The 14409-nt window shown below is 38.5% G+C and overlaps 1 long non-coding RNA gene across 1 annotated transcript; it reads right to left on the bottom strand.

The window, feature by feature from the left end:
- Positions 1-2143: 2143 nt before the first annotated feature.
- LOC118764922 lies at positions 2144-14014 on the bottom strand. Its single transcript, XR_005000760.1, has 3 exons — positions 14003-14014; positions 3713-3717; positions 2144-2488 (listed from the first exon to the last, which is right to left on the bottom strand). It is a non-coding gene; the product is annotated as an uncharacterized LOC118764922 (long non-coding RNA).
- Positions 14015-14409: the final 395 nt, after the last annotated feature.

Here is a 14409-nt window from a genome sequence, read left to right as displayed (position 1 = left end):
GAGGTCACGGTGACAGTGCTGCTTCTGATTGGTCAATCCATGGTGATGACCTGAGGTCATGGTGACGGCACTACTTTTGTCATTCATAAGTTACTACTAAACGTGAAGAATTTAGTTATTGGGTTAATAAAATATGGTCGTTTATTCATGTGTAATAAATAAAATACCAAACTCATTCCCTATGGATACCGTATTTATTACAACTCGTGGCTTGTAAACGTATCTAACTCGCTTTTGCTCGTTAGATATGTTACAAGCCACTCGTAATAAATACACTGTCCATAGGGAACTCATTTGGTATTCTACATATATATATATATATATTATATATATATATATATATATATATATATAATATATATTTATATACATACATATATACACACACACACACACACACACATATATATATATACTAGCAGAATGCCCGGCGATGCTCGGGGCTGAATTGCTTGAAAGTACTGTTAATGATTGCACTGAATTATGATGATTATTCAGGTAAATATTGATATAAGTTTACGGTGGGAGATAAGGACTTAACGATCAAACGTGTGCCATTGCATTGTTTTGGGGGAACCAAATTTCTAATGAGCATTATAGGGGCACCAACTTTAAGTTTGAGAATGTGTGGTGGTAGTCAGGGGGGCTCAAAGGAATTGAGTACCTCTATTGGATAGTTGATGACGTCCTCTGGGTCAGGAGTTGTATCGATAGACTTATATACATAGACATCCCCAGGAATGATTTTTAGCATTTCATCATTAATATGGTGAACAGTTTTATTCCTCGGGGCCAGAATAGCCCTTTGGCCAATCCAATCCATATTCTGATAATTAGCTTGTAGATCTGGGAACACTGCATCTCTGAGATCAGAAGGCGTTTTAACAATGGTACAAATGGAATCGATGGCAATATTACCATTTTCATCCCCTGGTATTTTGCCTTCGCCAAGTTGAGAGTTAAAAAGGTCGAGTTGCGCTCCCTAGACAGTCTGTGGTTTGTGTTTCTGATTCTCGACCCCATGTCAAATTTATCGATTTTTTTCAGAACTGGGGGAACTTTTCAAAATTTTCGCTGCGTTAGTTTTGAATTATGACATTGGGCTATGTGTGTGTCAAGTTTCATCAGAATCGGTTGAGAGCTGTGGTCAGGGTGAGGGTACAACCTAACAGACACACAGACACGCACACAGACAAACTGCCGTTTATATATATATATCACCGTGACTGACCAAGCTATCAAATGTTGCTACACATCGCTGGTCACAATGCGCTACGCAATGTTTTAGCCTTCAAATGACGCCACCCCGATGGCTAAGTGAGCAGGCCAACAGAAGAAAGAGTGAGAGAAAGTTGTGGCGAAAGAGTACAGCAGGGATCGCCACCACCCCCTGCCGGAGCCTCGTGGGGCTTCAGGTATTTTCGCTCAATAAACACTCACAACGCCCGGTCTGGGAATCGAAACCGTGATCCTACAACCGCGACTCCGCTGCCCTAACCACTGGGCCATTGCACCTCCACACACACACACACACACACACATATATATATATGCATAAACATATATGCCTGTATTTATATGTATAAGTGTGTGTTTGTGTATATGTTTGTATGTGTATGTGTATTTATTATATGTATAGCTTTGCACCTTTGGAGACATGAGAACAAACAGTTTGCTTATTTGAAAAAGAAGAAAAGGATCATGTTATTATTTATAAATAACACATCACCATCATCGTCATCATCATGATATCAGTATCCACTTTTCCATGCTTGCATGGATCAGTGGACATTTTCTGAGGAAGATTTTGTAATCCCTGTATGTTTCTAAGTAAAGTAATATTTCTCCATGGCCAGGCATGTTTTCGCAGAATATTGGAAGTGAATGCAACAGTTACGGTGTCAAGAGACAAGAACATAAACATACTTACACATGCATGCACATAACAGGCTTCTTTCAGTTTCCGTCTATCAAATTCAGTCACACGGCTTTGATCACCTCCAGGCTGTAGTAGAAATCATTTGTCCAGAGTGTCACAAAGTGGGACTAAGCCCAAAACCATATGGTTAAGAAGCAAAGTTCTCACAACACGTCCACAGCTGTGTTATATATGTGTGTAGTTATATATATATATGTGTGTGTGTGTATTTATATATGTATCTGTATTTAATTCTTTGTCAATATATTTCAGGAATTATCATTCTCATTGTTATTGTTGTTTTCAACTCAAGATCGGCATCTATATTCAGCTTATGACCAAAGGCATTTGGACACAGCTCCTGCGTTCAGCTTTTCAAAGACCACCATATCCACTGTGTCCTTCTTTCTTCTGATGGATGGTTGTGTTTGAAGCAGGCCACAATAATGTTGAGGCTCTTTCGTTCATTCATTTATTTTGTTACCATAGTTTCAGGTGTTTAGGAAGACATAAGATGGACATGATTCAGTCGTAGATTGATGCTATTTCATTTCACATAGACAGACGCTCCTCTTGAAATATGTTTGACTTTGCTCCCTTGATTAACTGGCATTGTGCCTTGCCAAAAGTAATTCTTATAAATATTGAGAGACAGTATAGCATATCAGAGAGAGAGTTTTACATGTTTTACTCCTCTATTTTATTTTTCCATCATTATTGCCCTCTAATCTTACTAACATTAGTATTTTTCTTTCATCTCTCTTTCTCTGATAGAATTATACTTGTGCTTAAAAATTTCCAAATAAAATACCTCCTGCTAATTTTCCACAATGGAATGATACAAACACTGCAAAACCTAAGGTGTCAAATGCTGATGGCCTCACATCTCTCCAAATGATACCTGAAATGAAATAGAAAAAAGAAAGTGTATAGTGACTATTGGGATATCCTGTATATACATATAATATATATATATATGTGTGTGTGTGTGTGTGTGTGTGTGTATACACATATATCGTATGTATATACCCTGTATATACATACAATATATATATGTGTATATGTGTATATATATATATACACACACAAATACACAAAGAGGTTTATAAGCTATTTAGTTTTACAAATACATATATGTGTATATATATATATATATATATAATATATATATATATATGTATGTATGTTTGTTTGTTTGTTTGTTCATTTATCATGTTCTGTTTCGTCTCCTGCATATGCTCTGTGTAGCACTGAAACCTGAATTTCAAAGCAAAGAATTGCAATTACAGTTTAACAATTGGGAATACACATGAAGTTCTAAATACTGGTTATTTATCATACAATTTAAGGTTTAAATTGTACTGTACAAATATATTTGTGTGTGTGTGTGGTGTGTTTGTGTATATACAAAGCTGGTGATTTGCTCCTTAGTTTCCTTCAGACAAAGATGACACTAATTTGTATTTTTACCTTCCTAGAAACTCTGACTGAAGGAGCATCAAGTTTTGTCTTTGTATAAATAAGTAATTATACTCTACAACATGGATTGAGTTCTTTTCCACTCATTTTGTGAATCTGTTCCACTAAAATAGAAAAAAATACATGTGTATGTTTGTACGCGTGTGTGTGTGTATGTATATATATATATATATATATACATATATATAGTAAATAACAAAAGTAATGAGTTAAGAGCCTGAAATTTTGTGTGTGTGAAGGAGAGTGAGTACATTGCTACTTTTTGCTGAATCTATTCATTGAGATTATGTAGAGTAATATATGAATTTTACTAACATTTTCTGAATAAGTTTCTACATATGTATATATATATATATATATATATATATACACATACATACATACATACATACATTACATACATATACATACACATACATACACGGTGAACTGTGGTGAAAAATTTAATAAATGGGAATTTTGTTGTTGTTGAACTTCTGTTATTTTTGTTGTTGTTATTATCATTGTTAAAAAAAAGAAATGTTTACAGAGTCATATATTGTGATTGAGCTTTATAACAGTTCTACGTGGTATCATCATCATTTAACATTTTGTTTTCCATGGCATGTAAAGAAACCTGGACGTTATCAAAGAAGCTTGAGAGGCGGTTGGATGGAACTTACACTTGCCTCCTTATGAAAGCTCAAAATATCCCGTGGAAGTGTCATCCAACCAAAGTACAAATATATGGGAAATTACCATCTCTTGTGAAAGGTAGGAGAGTCCAGTTTGCTGGACATTGTTGTAGAGCTGAAAACGAGGTAATCTCTACTCTTCTCCTCTGGAAGCCATCTGCTCACGATACCAGAGGGCGCACACTCTCCTACCCTGATGTAATCTCCAGGGATACAGGCATCCAGCAACAGAACCTCCGTAATGCTATGATGGACCGTGAAGTCTGGTGTAACATAGTAAATTCCATTGTCTCGACCACAGTCGAACAATGAATGACAGAACAGTGAACACTGAAACTCACAAAAATGAAGCTGTTTGTGATGCCAGCTTTGTATAATCAGATGTCCCAAAAGCTTGGCGAGCTTTCCTCTGTTGCAGTGTTTCGGCAGATCGGGCCATGGCTGTGTTTGCGGCGTCAGCAGCTTGGTGTGCTCTCCTCTGTTGCGGTGTTTCGGCAGATCGGGCCATGGCTGTGTTTGCGGCGTCAGCAGCTTGGTGTGCTCTCCTCTGTTGCGGTGTTTCGGCAGATCGGGCCATGGCTGTGTTTGCGGCGTCAGCAGCTTGGTGTGCTCTCCTCTGTTGCGGTGTTTCGGCAGATCGGGCCATGGCTGTGTTTGCGGCGTCAGCAGCTTGGCGAGTTCTCCTCTGCTGTGGGGTTTCGACAGATCGTGTCCTGGCGGAATCAAAAGGGCCATATAGCTCCTTGGAGCAGACATGATGCTCGCTGTGAATTTCAAAAAAAATTCCTGCCAATTTGTTAAAGATATTGTCGAAAATATGTCATCTTGAATTCGAACGCGATTTCTCAAAATTTTTTCTGATGGTAAGGTATTGCATGGAAAACTAACGTCAGAATTAAGTTCCTTAGGGTAACATTAAGCTTCACCATGAGTTTGGTGAAAATCGATTGCAAGTTGCGAAAACTACAACGGAATGATAAGCCTAGATTCTCGACCCCATGTCGAATTTATCGATTTTTTTCAGAACTGGGGGAACTTTTCAAAATTTTCGCAGCGTTAGTTTTGAATTATGACATCGGGCTATGTGTGTGTCAAGTTTCATCAGAATCGGTTGAAAGGCGTGGTCAGGGTGAGGGTACAACCTGACAGACACACAGACAAACTGCCTTTTATTTATTTATATATATATTATATATATATATATATATATATATATATATATATATATATATATGTATATATATATATATATATATGGTGAAAGCCGACTCGTGATCGAGTAAGACAGCTTCGTATAATCAGATGTCCCAAAAGCTTATCTGCATGAAATTATTTCTAAGCACAGAACTCATATTTCAGGGCAAACATCTATAAAACCAGTGGGGCAATAGAGCTTGAGACTGTCAGAAACTAACTGCACTTCAGGGTTTTTTATACGAGTTTACCTACTCATAGAAGGAAGTTCGAACGAGAACTTGACTAAAGAAATCTATAGAAAACCAAAAGAATCTGTAGAAAAAAGAAAGAAAGAACCTATTTAAGGACGAAATGCGTAACTATGCGGTTTTGGCGTTTCACTTTGTTTCTGGGATTCAAATGCACTGATATTATTTTTTAAGATACAACATTTGATGCATGAACGAATGATTGATTATCGATCATCAATACTTTGACCTTGCGTTTCAACAAAGCCTCTTTTGAATAAGGTGGATTATTTTAAAAACCATGGCATATTACGTTATTGGAGGGAGTTAAAAATCTGTTATTAAAATGCATGGATATTATTTTTTTAAGTCGATGATCGTTGATCAATACTTCGATCTTGCGTTTCAATTAGACCTCATTTCAGGAAGATAGATTATTTGATAACCTTCGTCATATTAGTTTATAGCGAATCACTTCCTTGATTCTTTGTCAGGATTCGAAACCCAGTCCAGATTTCTCTATGACCTCCCTCCTATTGTTCTCGACATACTTACAAACTTATGAGAGTCAACTACTATTTCGTGTGACTTAGTTCAAGGCAGTTAACAGATTAAAAAAAAAAACCTTGTTTAACCTGACCTAATTTAATTAGGGAAAAATATAAATACAGAATCTAAATTTGGTCCTACCTCGAAATTTGCCCAAAAGAAATACTGCACCTATGACTTGTCATTGCAGGATAACTCAACTTTCACCCTCTCTCGACTTGTCAACACAGAGAGGTAAATTCTCTTACCTTTCTCTCTCTTTCTCTCAGAACCCATGATAAAAAAAAGATGAATACAACGAACAAAAGAATGTCTACACACAACTGATCTTTATACAATAACAACTCGAAGAAGTTTCTTCCTATATTGTAACGTTAGAATTAAGTCCACGTCAACTATTATTTTACTTGTTATTTATTTACTGAATACAATCGTTACACGTTAATAGCGGGACTTTAAAATATGTTTTAAAATAAGACGCGTAAAACCACTTCTTATGATCACGAATCCCAGAAATTCCTTTTACGTGAATTTGTTTTGAGTGGATAAAGTGTTGCACGGCACAGAACCCATATTTCAGTACAAACATCTATAAAAACCAGTGGCAGAATAGAGACTGAGACGACCAGAAACTAACTGCTCTTCACGATATTTATACGAATTTACCTTCTCCAAGAAGTAAGTTCTAACGAGAACTAGGGAGCCTTCACTCCCGGATGTCAATGTTCTAGTTAAACCACAGCTAGGACTCTGACGATTTCTATTACTCCGAGTCAAAGTAGACTTGGGAATAATAGAGGCTAAGAAATGGTTCCACACCCCACAAGCTTGGCACTACTGAGCCAGGGCCCCAATACCGGATGTAGTTTAAAGTCATATCCGGGACATGCATACATACATACATACATACATACATATATGTAGGTCTTCTTCTTAATCCTTTTTGCCCCTTGTGGAGCATAGGGCCTCCACAGTTGTTTTCCACTTTTTGCGGTCATTGGCGTGTTTCTTGGCTGCTTCCCATGTGCACTAAATGTCCTAAGGGAATGGATAGTTGTGTAGTAGTACTGCCTTGAGGCCTCTCTTTGATGACTCAATGAATAAGCGCCATTCAGCTGGAACATGTTCTTGGAACAAACAGCGAAATAACTCATCAGTGTTAGTACTGAAACAAAGTGGTCCATCAACAGAGAAGCATGAGGTAAGATCTTTATTTCTCTTCCTGAAATGACTAATACAAACATATTTCTTAAGTAGACACTTTTCTTGTAGGCGAGATGCTAATAGTTCAGCTTTATCCTTCGACAATGACAAGTCTCTAACTAAATAATTTAACTCTCACCGAGAAAATTTCTGTGGCATGTCTTCTAGCGTCCAGAGTAAGCCACTTTTAAACCCAGAAAATGTTCTTCCTCCTCTTCACATAAAGCTTGGCCTCATGAAATAATTCGTGAAGACACTTGCCAGGAAAAGCTCAAAAGGTTTTGAATGTGTGAAAGCCAAATTTCCAAAAATCACCGAGGCAAAACTAAAGGAGGGCGTATTCATAGGTCCGAAGATAAAAGAACTCCTGAAGGACAACCACTTCCTCACAGCACTGGATGAGATTGAGCTTAAAGCCTGGGAATCCTTCAAATGGCTCTGTGAAAATTTTCTATGCAAGAAGAGATCTCTAGAGTTTAGAAATGGAGTGAAATAACTTCTAGGCTCCTACGCTGCAATGGGAGGTCGGATGTCACTAAAAGTCCATTTTTTTTATTCACATCTGGACTTTTTTGCAGAGAACCTTGGAGCAAAAAAGAGAACCTTGGAGCACCTTGGAGCATGAGAAACACCTCCATCAAGATATTGCATCGATGGAACAACGATATCAAGGATTTTTGAATGCAGGAATGTTAGCTGACTACTGTTGGATGTTATACAGGGATGAACTTGAGACAAAACACCATAGAAAGTTCAAATCCCAAAGATTTTAAGTTATGCATTTGAGTGTATTCTAACTTATTTGTACACAATAATTAAAATTTTGTACACTAAAAAGCCATGAAATTATCGTATCTTGTATTCAATATACTTTATATAGACATGCTTTACGTATCCAATAAGTTAAAACAGCAGGTATAATTAACATGAAAATATGACCTGATACAGGAAATCGGACTCCAGATTTGTAATCAGCATCAAAAATTGACCAGCAACTCCGATGATTAAAAAAAGTTTCATTTTGTTGACCAGTGTAATCCTAACATTTTGTACTTTAAAGATTATTAAAGCATATCAATGAGAATATGGCCGAAAAGGAAGATACTGTATTTCATTAATAGGAGCTGGGTCGAGAGAGTGCATTCTCAATCTATGGAAATTTCTGGCAGAAAATGTGCCTTGTGTGGTAGGTACCTTAAACGAAGTGCAAAGACCTGTACATATGTACCGAAGATGAAGACATAAGAAAAATGACGGAAAACTTTTTCAAATAAATTTTTCATTTTAACTAGTAAAAGAATACGATAATTACTGGGAATTACAAAATTGTTATAGTTAATTGTACATATAAACGCTTTGAAGCTCACAAACGTACACACGGATAGACACACACAAACACACACACACACACCACACACACACACACACACACACACACACATGCAGATACATACATAAACATATAAATGATGGCAGTCAACTCGTTAAACGAATTTGAACACCACTGACTAAATAAAATGTATCACAACATTATATGTTGTGTGAACGGCAAAAGCTCTTGAATCCTGCCAGCAACTTACTGAACTTGTTGCAAATTCGATATCCATACAAATTCTCTGGCTAATTGGTTATTCTGGATCATTCCAATAATTTTCTCTGTGCATGATCATGTGCCTAGATAAACCTGAGTGATTTATACACGTCTTCTAGAAGACAGTGTATGTGAGGTTGACCTCAGCTAAAAACCGGTAATTTGGGCTTTCTGGGTGGCTTCTCTGGTGGTTCATCGGGTCTGCGCAAGACATACATATGCGGTCACAGACTTCACGAACTGTAGGATCAATGGAATTGTCTTTTTGTGCTCATCTCCTTATGCGTGACCACTCGTTTTCATTTCTCTGGAATATGTTCACCCCGTATACACATGTAACGAATACCACCGGTACATGTGTATAGGTCTTTGCGCTTCGTTTAAGGTACCAACCATACAATGCACATTTCTACCAGAAATTTTCCAATTATACCATGGATTGAGAATGCACCCTCTCTCGCCTCAGCTCCTATCAATGAAAGTTCGCTGCTGTATCATTTTCAGCACATGTATACGAAATTTATTACTGTGTAGTGACGTTATACAACAGTGCGCGCGCGCAACGTCATTTTCAGTGTGCGGGTGCGGAACGTCCTTCTTCAGTGTGCGTGTGCGGGGTTGGAGCCTTCTGGAAAGGCAGAAGGGAAGTGCCCTCTCGGACATGCGCGAAGACTGAAGAAGGAATTGCTGATGTGGCATTAGCTGATAGGTGAGGGACAGCGTTCCCTTAACAAGGGAACAGAGAGACACGCATAGCAGTAGTAGCAGAACGCCTTCATACGAGATTGTGGCAGACCTATTTTCTCCGCTGTCTCTGGACGCTAAGATCTGACCTGCTCTGTTTTGCTGCTGAACTTGTAAGATTCTTACAAGTGTTAAAGTTCAGCCTTGCCACACCAGAACCAAGTGGATACCAAAATACCACCTTACTTCTTTCTGTAAATAAGAAAATAAAGAATATATATACTTTTAAGGTTGCGTTCGTGTTCCTTGACTGGTAGATTCTGGAAATTAAAGAACGGAAATTGTGTTGCACCTGAGTTGCACCCCAAAAGTGTAAGAAGCAACGAGTTCCCGTTACAACTGAATCATGCACACGCTCACTTAACGCTGCCTCGAAGCCAAAACACAGACCCTGCTCTTTGCACAGAAGCGACATTGCATTACTCGAATAGGCACCTCCTGTCTTGTACACATCACCTAAGATTCTCTCTCCTGATATTTATGAGTTTTCTGGCCTTGCTGATGCACCTGTAACTTCACACTTTGCATTCACAGTTTTGAACGTTGTTCAATTTTTGCATAGTGCCCATTGCTGCAATAATTCCTATTATCATTTGTTTGTCTTTTGACAAACTCTCTAAGGGAAAGAATAGTGTAACGAATAGCTTTGTAAGAAATAGGATCACGCTTGGTCGTATCGTGTAGGAAATACGATTGCACGCGGTTCTACTCTTAACGAATTATTCAAAGCCATAAAATACATACAAACGATAATAGGACATAAGTGAATTGACACAAGTCTTCTGTTGGTAGATAAATATTATTTATTTTACATATTTTACAATCATGTGGATTCTAAGAGTTCGTAAGCGTTAGCATGTTTTGTGTCTGTGTGTTCGGGTGGCGTGAAGCATACCCAAAGGTACTGAACATAGAATTAAGAATGGCATTTAGTTTACTGTTCATAGGGTAAGGTGCCGGAATCTACTCGGGAGGCTTTCAGTGGTTGTATAGATTAGCGTAGCAACAGGCAGTAGCAGAGACAATCGCATATCTCTAAGTTGAGCAGGTGGCCTAAGTTAGTTCTTAGAAGAACTGGAACCCAAGACCTAAGTGCCTGTGAACCCTGCTTTATATACTGTTCGGTTGGCTCACCGAACTCCAGAAAATGGAATTTTAACCGAAAGTCTTGATTGGCTGATTCGCAATTATGGCGCGAAATAAGTCGAGACAATTCGCGTCACGTGTCCATCAGTGGCGCGGACTTTGTAGGGACCCTCGTGTCACATGTCAACCAGTGACGCGAAATAAGTCGAGGCAATTCGCGTCACGTGTCCATCAGTGGCGCGGACTTCGTAGGGACCCTCGTGTCACATGTCAAACAGTGGCGCGAAACACGTAGAGACCACTCGTGTCACCTATCAGCCAATCAAGTTAGTGTTTAGAACAAGAACAAGTTGACCAAAGATGGTTGTAACCTCAAACGAGATCATTTCTACCTTGCCCTTCACACAGACAAGATATTAACAATCGCTATGGTCATATTTCAAAAAGGCTGAAATTGCCCCGCTACATCAGCCTCTCACCAGAAAAATTGTTACAATTTTGCGAATGAAATTAGTTATACATATGTATTTTTTTTTAATTTATTTATTATTTTTTTTATATATATACCCAAATGCATTTACAAGGTTAAAACATGAATTTAGTCTCTCCGCTTACATTTCATGTCCGTACATTGTTTTTCTCCTTTCACTGAGAAAAAAAATAACGTTTTTCTTTTGCTTTTTTTTTTTTTTTTTGTTTTTTTCCGTGAAATAATCCATGAATAAAAATCAAATCTGTCTTATTTTAAAAAAAAATATAAATAAATATGACTAAATCTATCTTTGAAAAAATGGTACAACCACTCAAGGAAGTCGCAAAATCCATTATGTGGGGTATTGGATATTTGTCAGGCTTTGTTTTCGCATTCAGTTGTCTGAAACCTCCACAAGGTCGCCAGTCGATGAGGTTTTTCATTACCATAACTAATGGTGTTGACCAGCTACTACTGGAAGGTCAGATTATACCCAGATCCATCATATGCCGAAACTCCGCCTTAGCCACCTTCAATTTCTCCGGCGATAATCTCCTCGGCTTAGAAAAACTCGGTGGTCCTTGTGTGATGATGTGATGTGTCACCGAATGCGTACACGTGGTATTCAGAGTTAACTGCTTCGTGATTTGTGGATAGTTTTCCAAAATCTTGTGGTACTTATTTTCTGCGGACGCTATGAAATATAGTGGACTGATTGTTGCTCTTCTGCATCTCATTCCCTGAATTTTTAGGGAAGTTTGTGTATCTATTAACTTTTGTTTGTTCACATCTACCATTAAATGGTAGTGCGCCAAAAAATCCGCTCCTAATATTGGATATGGTAAATCTGCTACTATGAATACCCATTTGTATTCCCTTCGCAAATTTATGTCGAGCGTTAAGCTGATCTCTCCAAACGTTTGAATTTCAGACTGATTCACCGCTTGAAGAGTCATATACACGGGTTTGGTCTTCTGTTTTAAGAGCCTTACAGGCCATATCGAACACGCTGCTCCTGTATCCACGAGAAATCTTTCTTTTGATTTTAAGTCGTATACGAAAAACACGCGACTTTTTACAATGTTACCCACAGACTTCGTCGCATCCAATCTATGGTTTAGAAGTTTCCCGAATTTTCTTTTTTTTAGCAAGGAAATCGAACGCACAGGGTTTGATGCACTTAAAGGAATTCTCTCCGAATTTAGCGTGATACCAGCATATGGCGTTTCTGTTCACGCTAGGGCTCTTCGATCTCCTGCGCCACTTTGTGTTTTTTCTCTGATCGGCGCGGCTGTTTCTCTCCAGTTGTAAGCTCTTAATTTTTTTTGTCAATACTTCGAACTGTTGCTCGTAACATTTCTTCAATTCTTGTATCTCATTTGAAATTGAAGGAATCGCACTGATAGTCTCCTTGGACGATAACTCCAAAATACCGTCCGCTAGGTCCGCCAACTGTTGGATTGAGTTCTGGTTTTTTACTGCCGAGAGCAAGGTTTGTGTTTTATGCGGCAGTTTGTTGAAAAATACCTCCTTGAGGTACGATTCCTCTATTTGCTGGTTCCCCAGCAGTTCGTTCATCCTTCTCAACAGCTGCGTGGGTTTTCTATTACCCAGCTCTTCACCGTTAAACAATTTCGCGAATTCCTTTTGCTTGGAACTAGACGTGCGCTTCAATATTTCTTCCTTAATCGAAGAATACGACACCGGTTCCATAGGGTTCAGTAACAGATCCCTGATTTCATTGCTTAGCGGTGGCGGCAAGTTACTAAGCATGATGTTGTACTTCTGTTCTTCGTTCGCTATTCTGTTGGCTCTGAAAGTTGCCTCTAGTTGCGTTAACCACATCAGTGTGTCACCAGTCCAGGGGGGACTACTCAAGACATTGACAGAAGCTTGTGTGTAACTTTTGTCGAAGTACGATGCTCCGCATTCTTTTTTTTCCTGCTCCATTATATTTGTGGATATGCATTTTGTTTTTGGTTTTCAAAAAATATTCCTTTTACAGCTTCTTCTGTGTCAATACTTCCGTACTATTATCGGCTGCGTAGTGTATGCGAATGGCTGCGTAGGGTCGGGTCACCAGTGTAAGAAATAGGATCACGCTTGGTCGTATCGTGTAGGAAATACGATTCTACTCTTAACGAATTATTCAAAGCCATAAAATACATACAAACGATAATAGGACATAAGTGAATTGACACAAGTCTTCTGTTGGTAGATAAATATTATTTATTTTACATATTTTACAATCATGTGGATTCTAAGAGTTCGTAAGCGTTAGCATGTTTTGTGTCTGTGTGTTCGGGTGGCGTGAAGCATACCCAAAGGTACTGAACATAGAATTAAGAATGGCATTTAGTTTACTGTTCATAGGGTAAGGTGCTGGAATCTACTCGAGAGGCTTTCAGTGTTTGTATAGATTAGCGTAGCAACAGGTAGTAGCAGAGACAATCGCATATATCTAAGTTGAGCAGCAGGGGCCTAAGTTAGTTCTTAGAAGAACTGGAACCCAAGACCTAAGTGTCTGTGAAACCCTGCTTTATATACTGTTCGGTTGGCTCACCGAACTCCAGAAAATGGAATTTTAACCGAAAGTCTTGATTGGCTGATTCGCAATTATGGCGCGAAATAAGTCGAGACAATTCGCGTCACGTGTCCATCAGTGGCGCGGACTTCGTAGGGACCCTCGTGTCACATGTCAACCAGTGACGCGAAATAAGTCGAGACAATTCGCGTCACGTGTCCATCAGTGGCGCGGACTTCGTAGGGACCCTCGTGTCACATGTCAAACAGTGGCGCGAAACACGTAGAGACCACTCGTGTCACCTATCAGCCAATCAAGTTAGTGTTTAGAACAAGAACAAGTTGACCAAAGATGGTTGTAACCTCAAACGAGATCATTTCTGCCTTGCCCTTCACACAGTCAAGATATTAACAATCGCTATGGTCATATTCCAAAAAGGCTGAAATTGCCACGCTACACATATATATACACATACATACATACATACATACATACATACATACATACATACATACATACATACATACATACATACATACATACATCATACATACATACATACATACATACATACATACATACATACATACATACATACATACATACATACATACATACATGGTAATTGTTCTATCTTCGCAGATAATTGCGGTGTCCTTGTACTTCTTCATTGTCAAGGCCATTCTTACTTCCCCTGCATGAGCTCTCCGATGGCTATTCAATCCCATTGCAGACCTCCATGGTT

Source organism: Octopus sinensis, linkage group LG9 (assembly GCF_006345805.1).
Source record: "Octopus sinensis linkage group LG9, ASM634580v1, whole genome shotgun sequence".
NCBI lineage: Eukaryota > Metazoa > Mollusca > Cephalopoda > Octopoda > Octopodidae > Octopus > Octopus sinensis.
The sequence above is the reverse complement of the archived record's forward strand: the minus strand, read 5'-3'. Positions and strand labels throughout refer to the sequence as shown.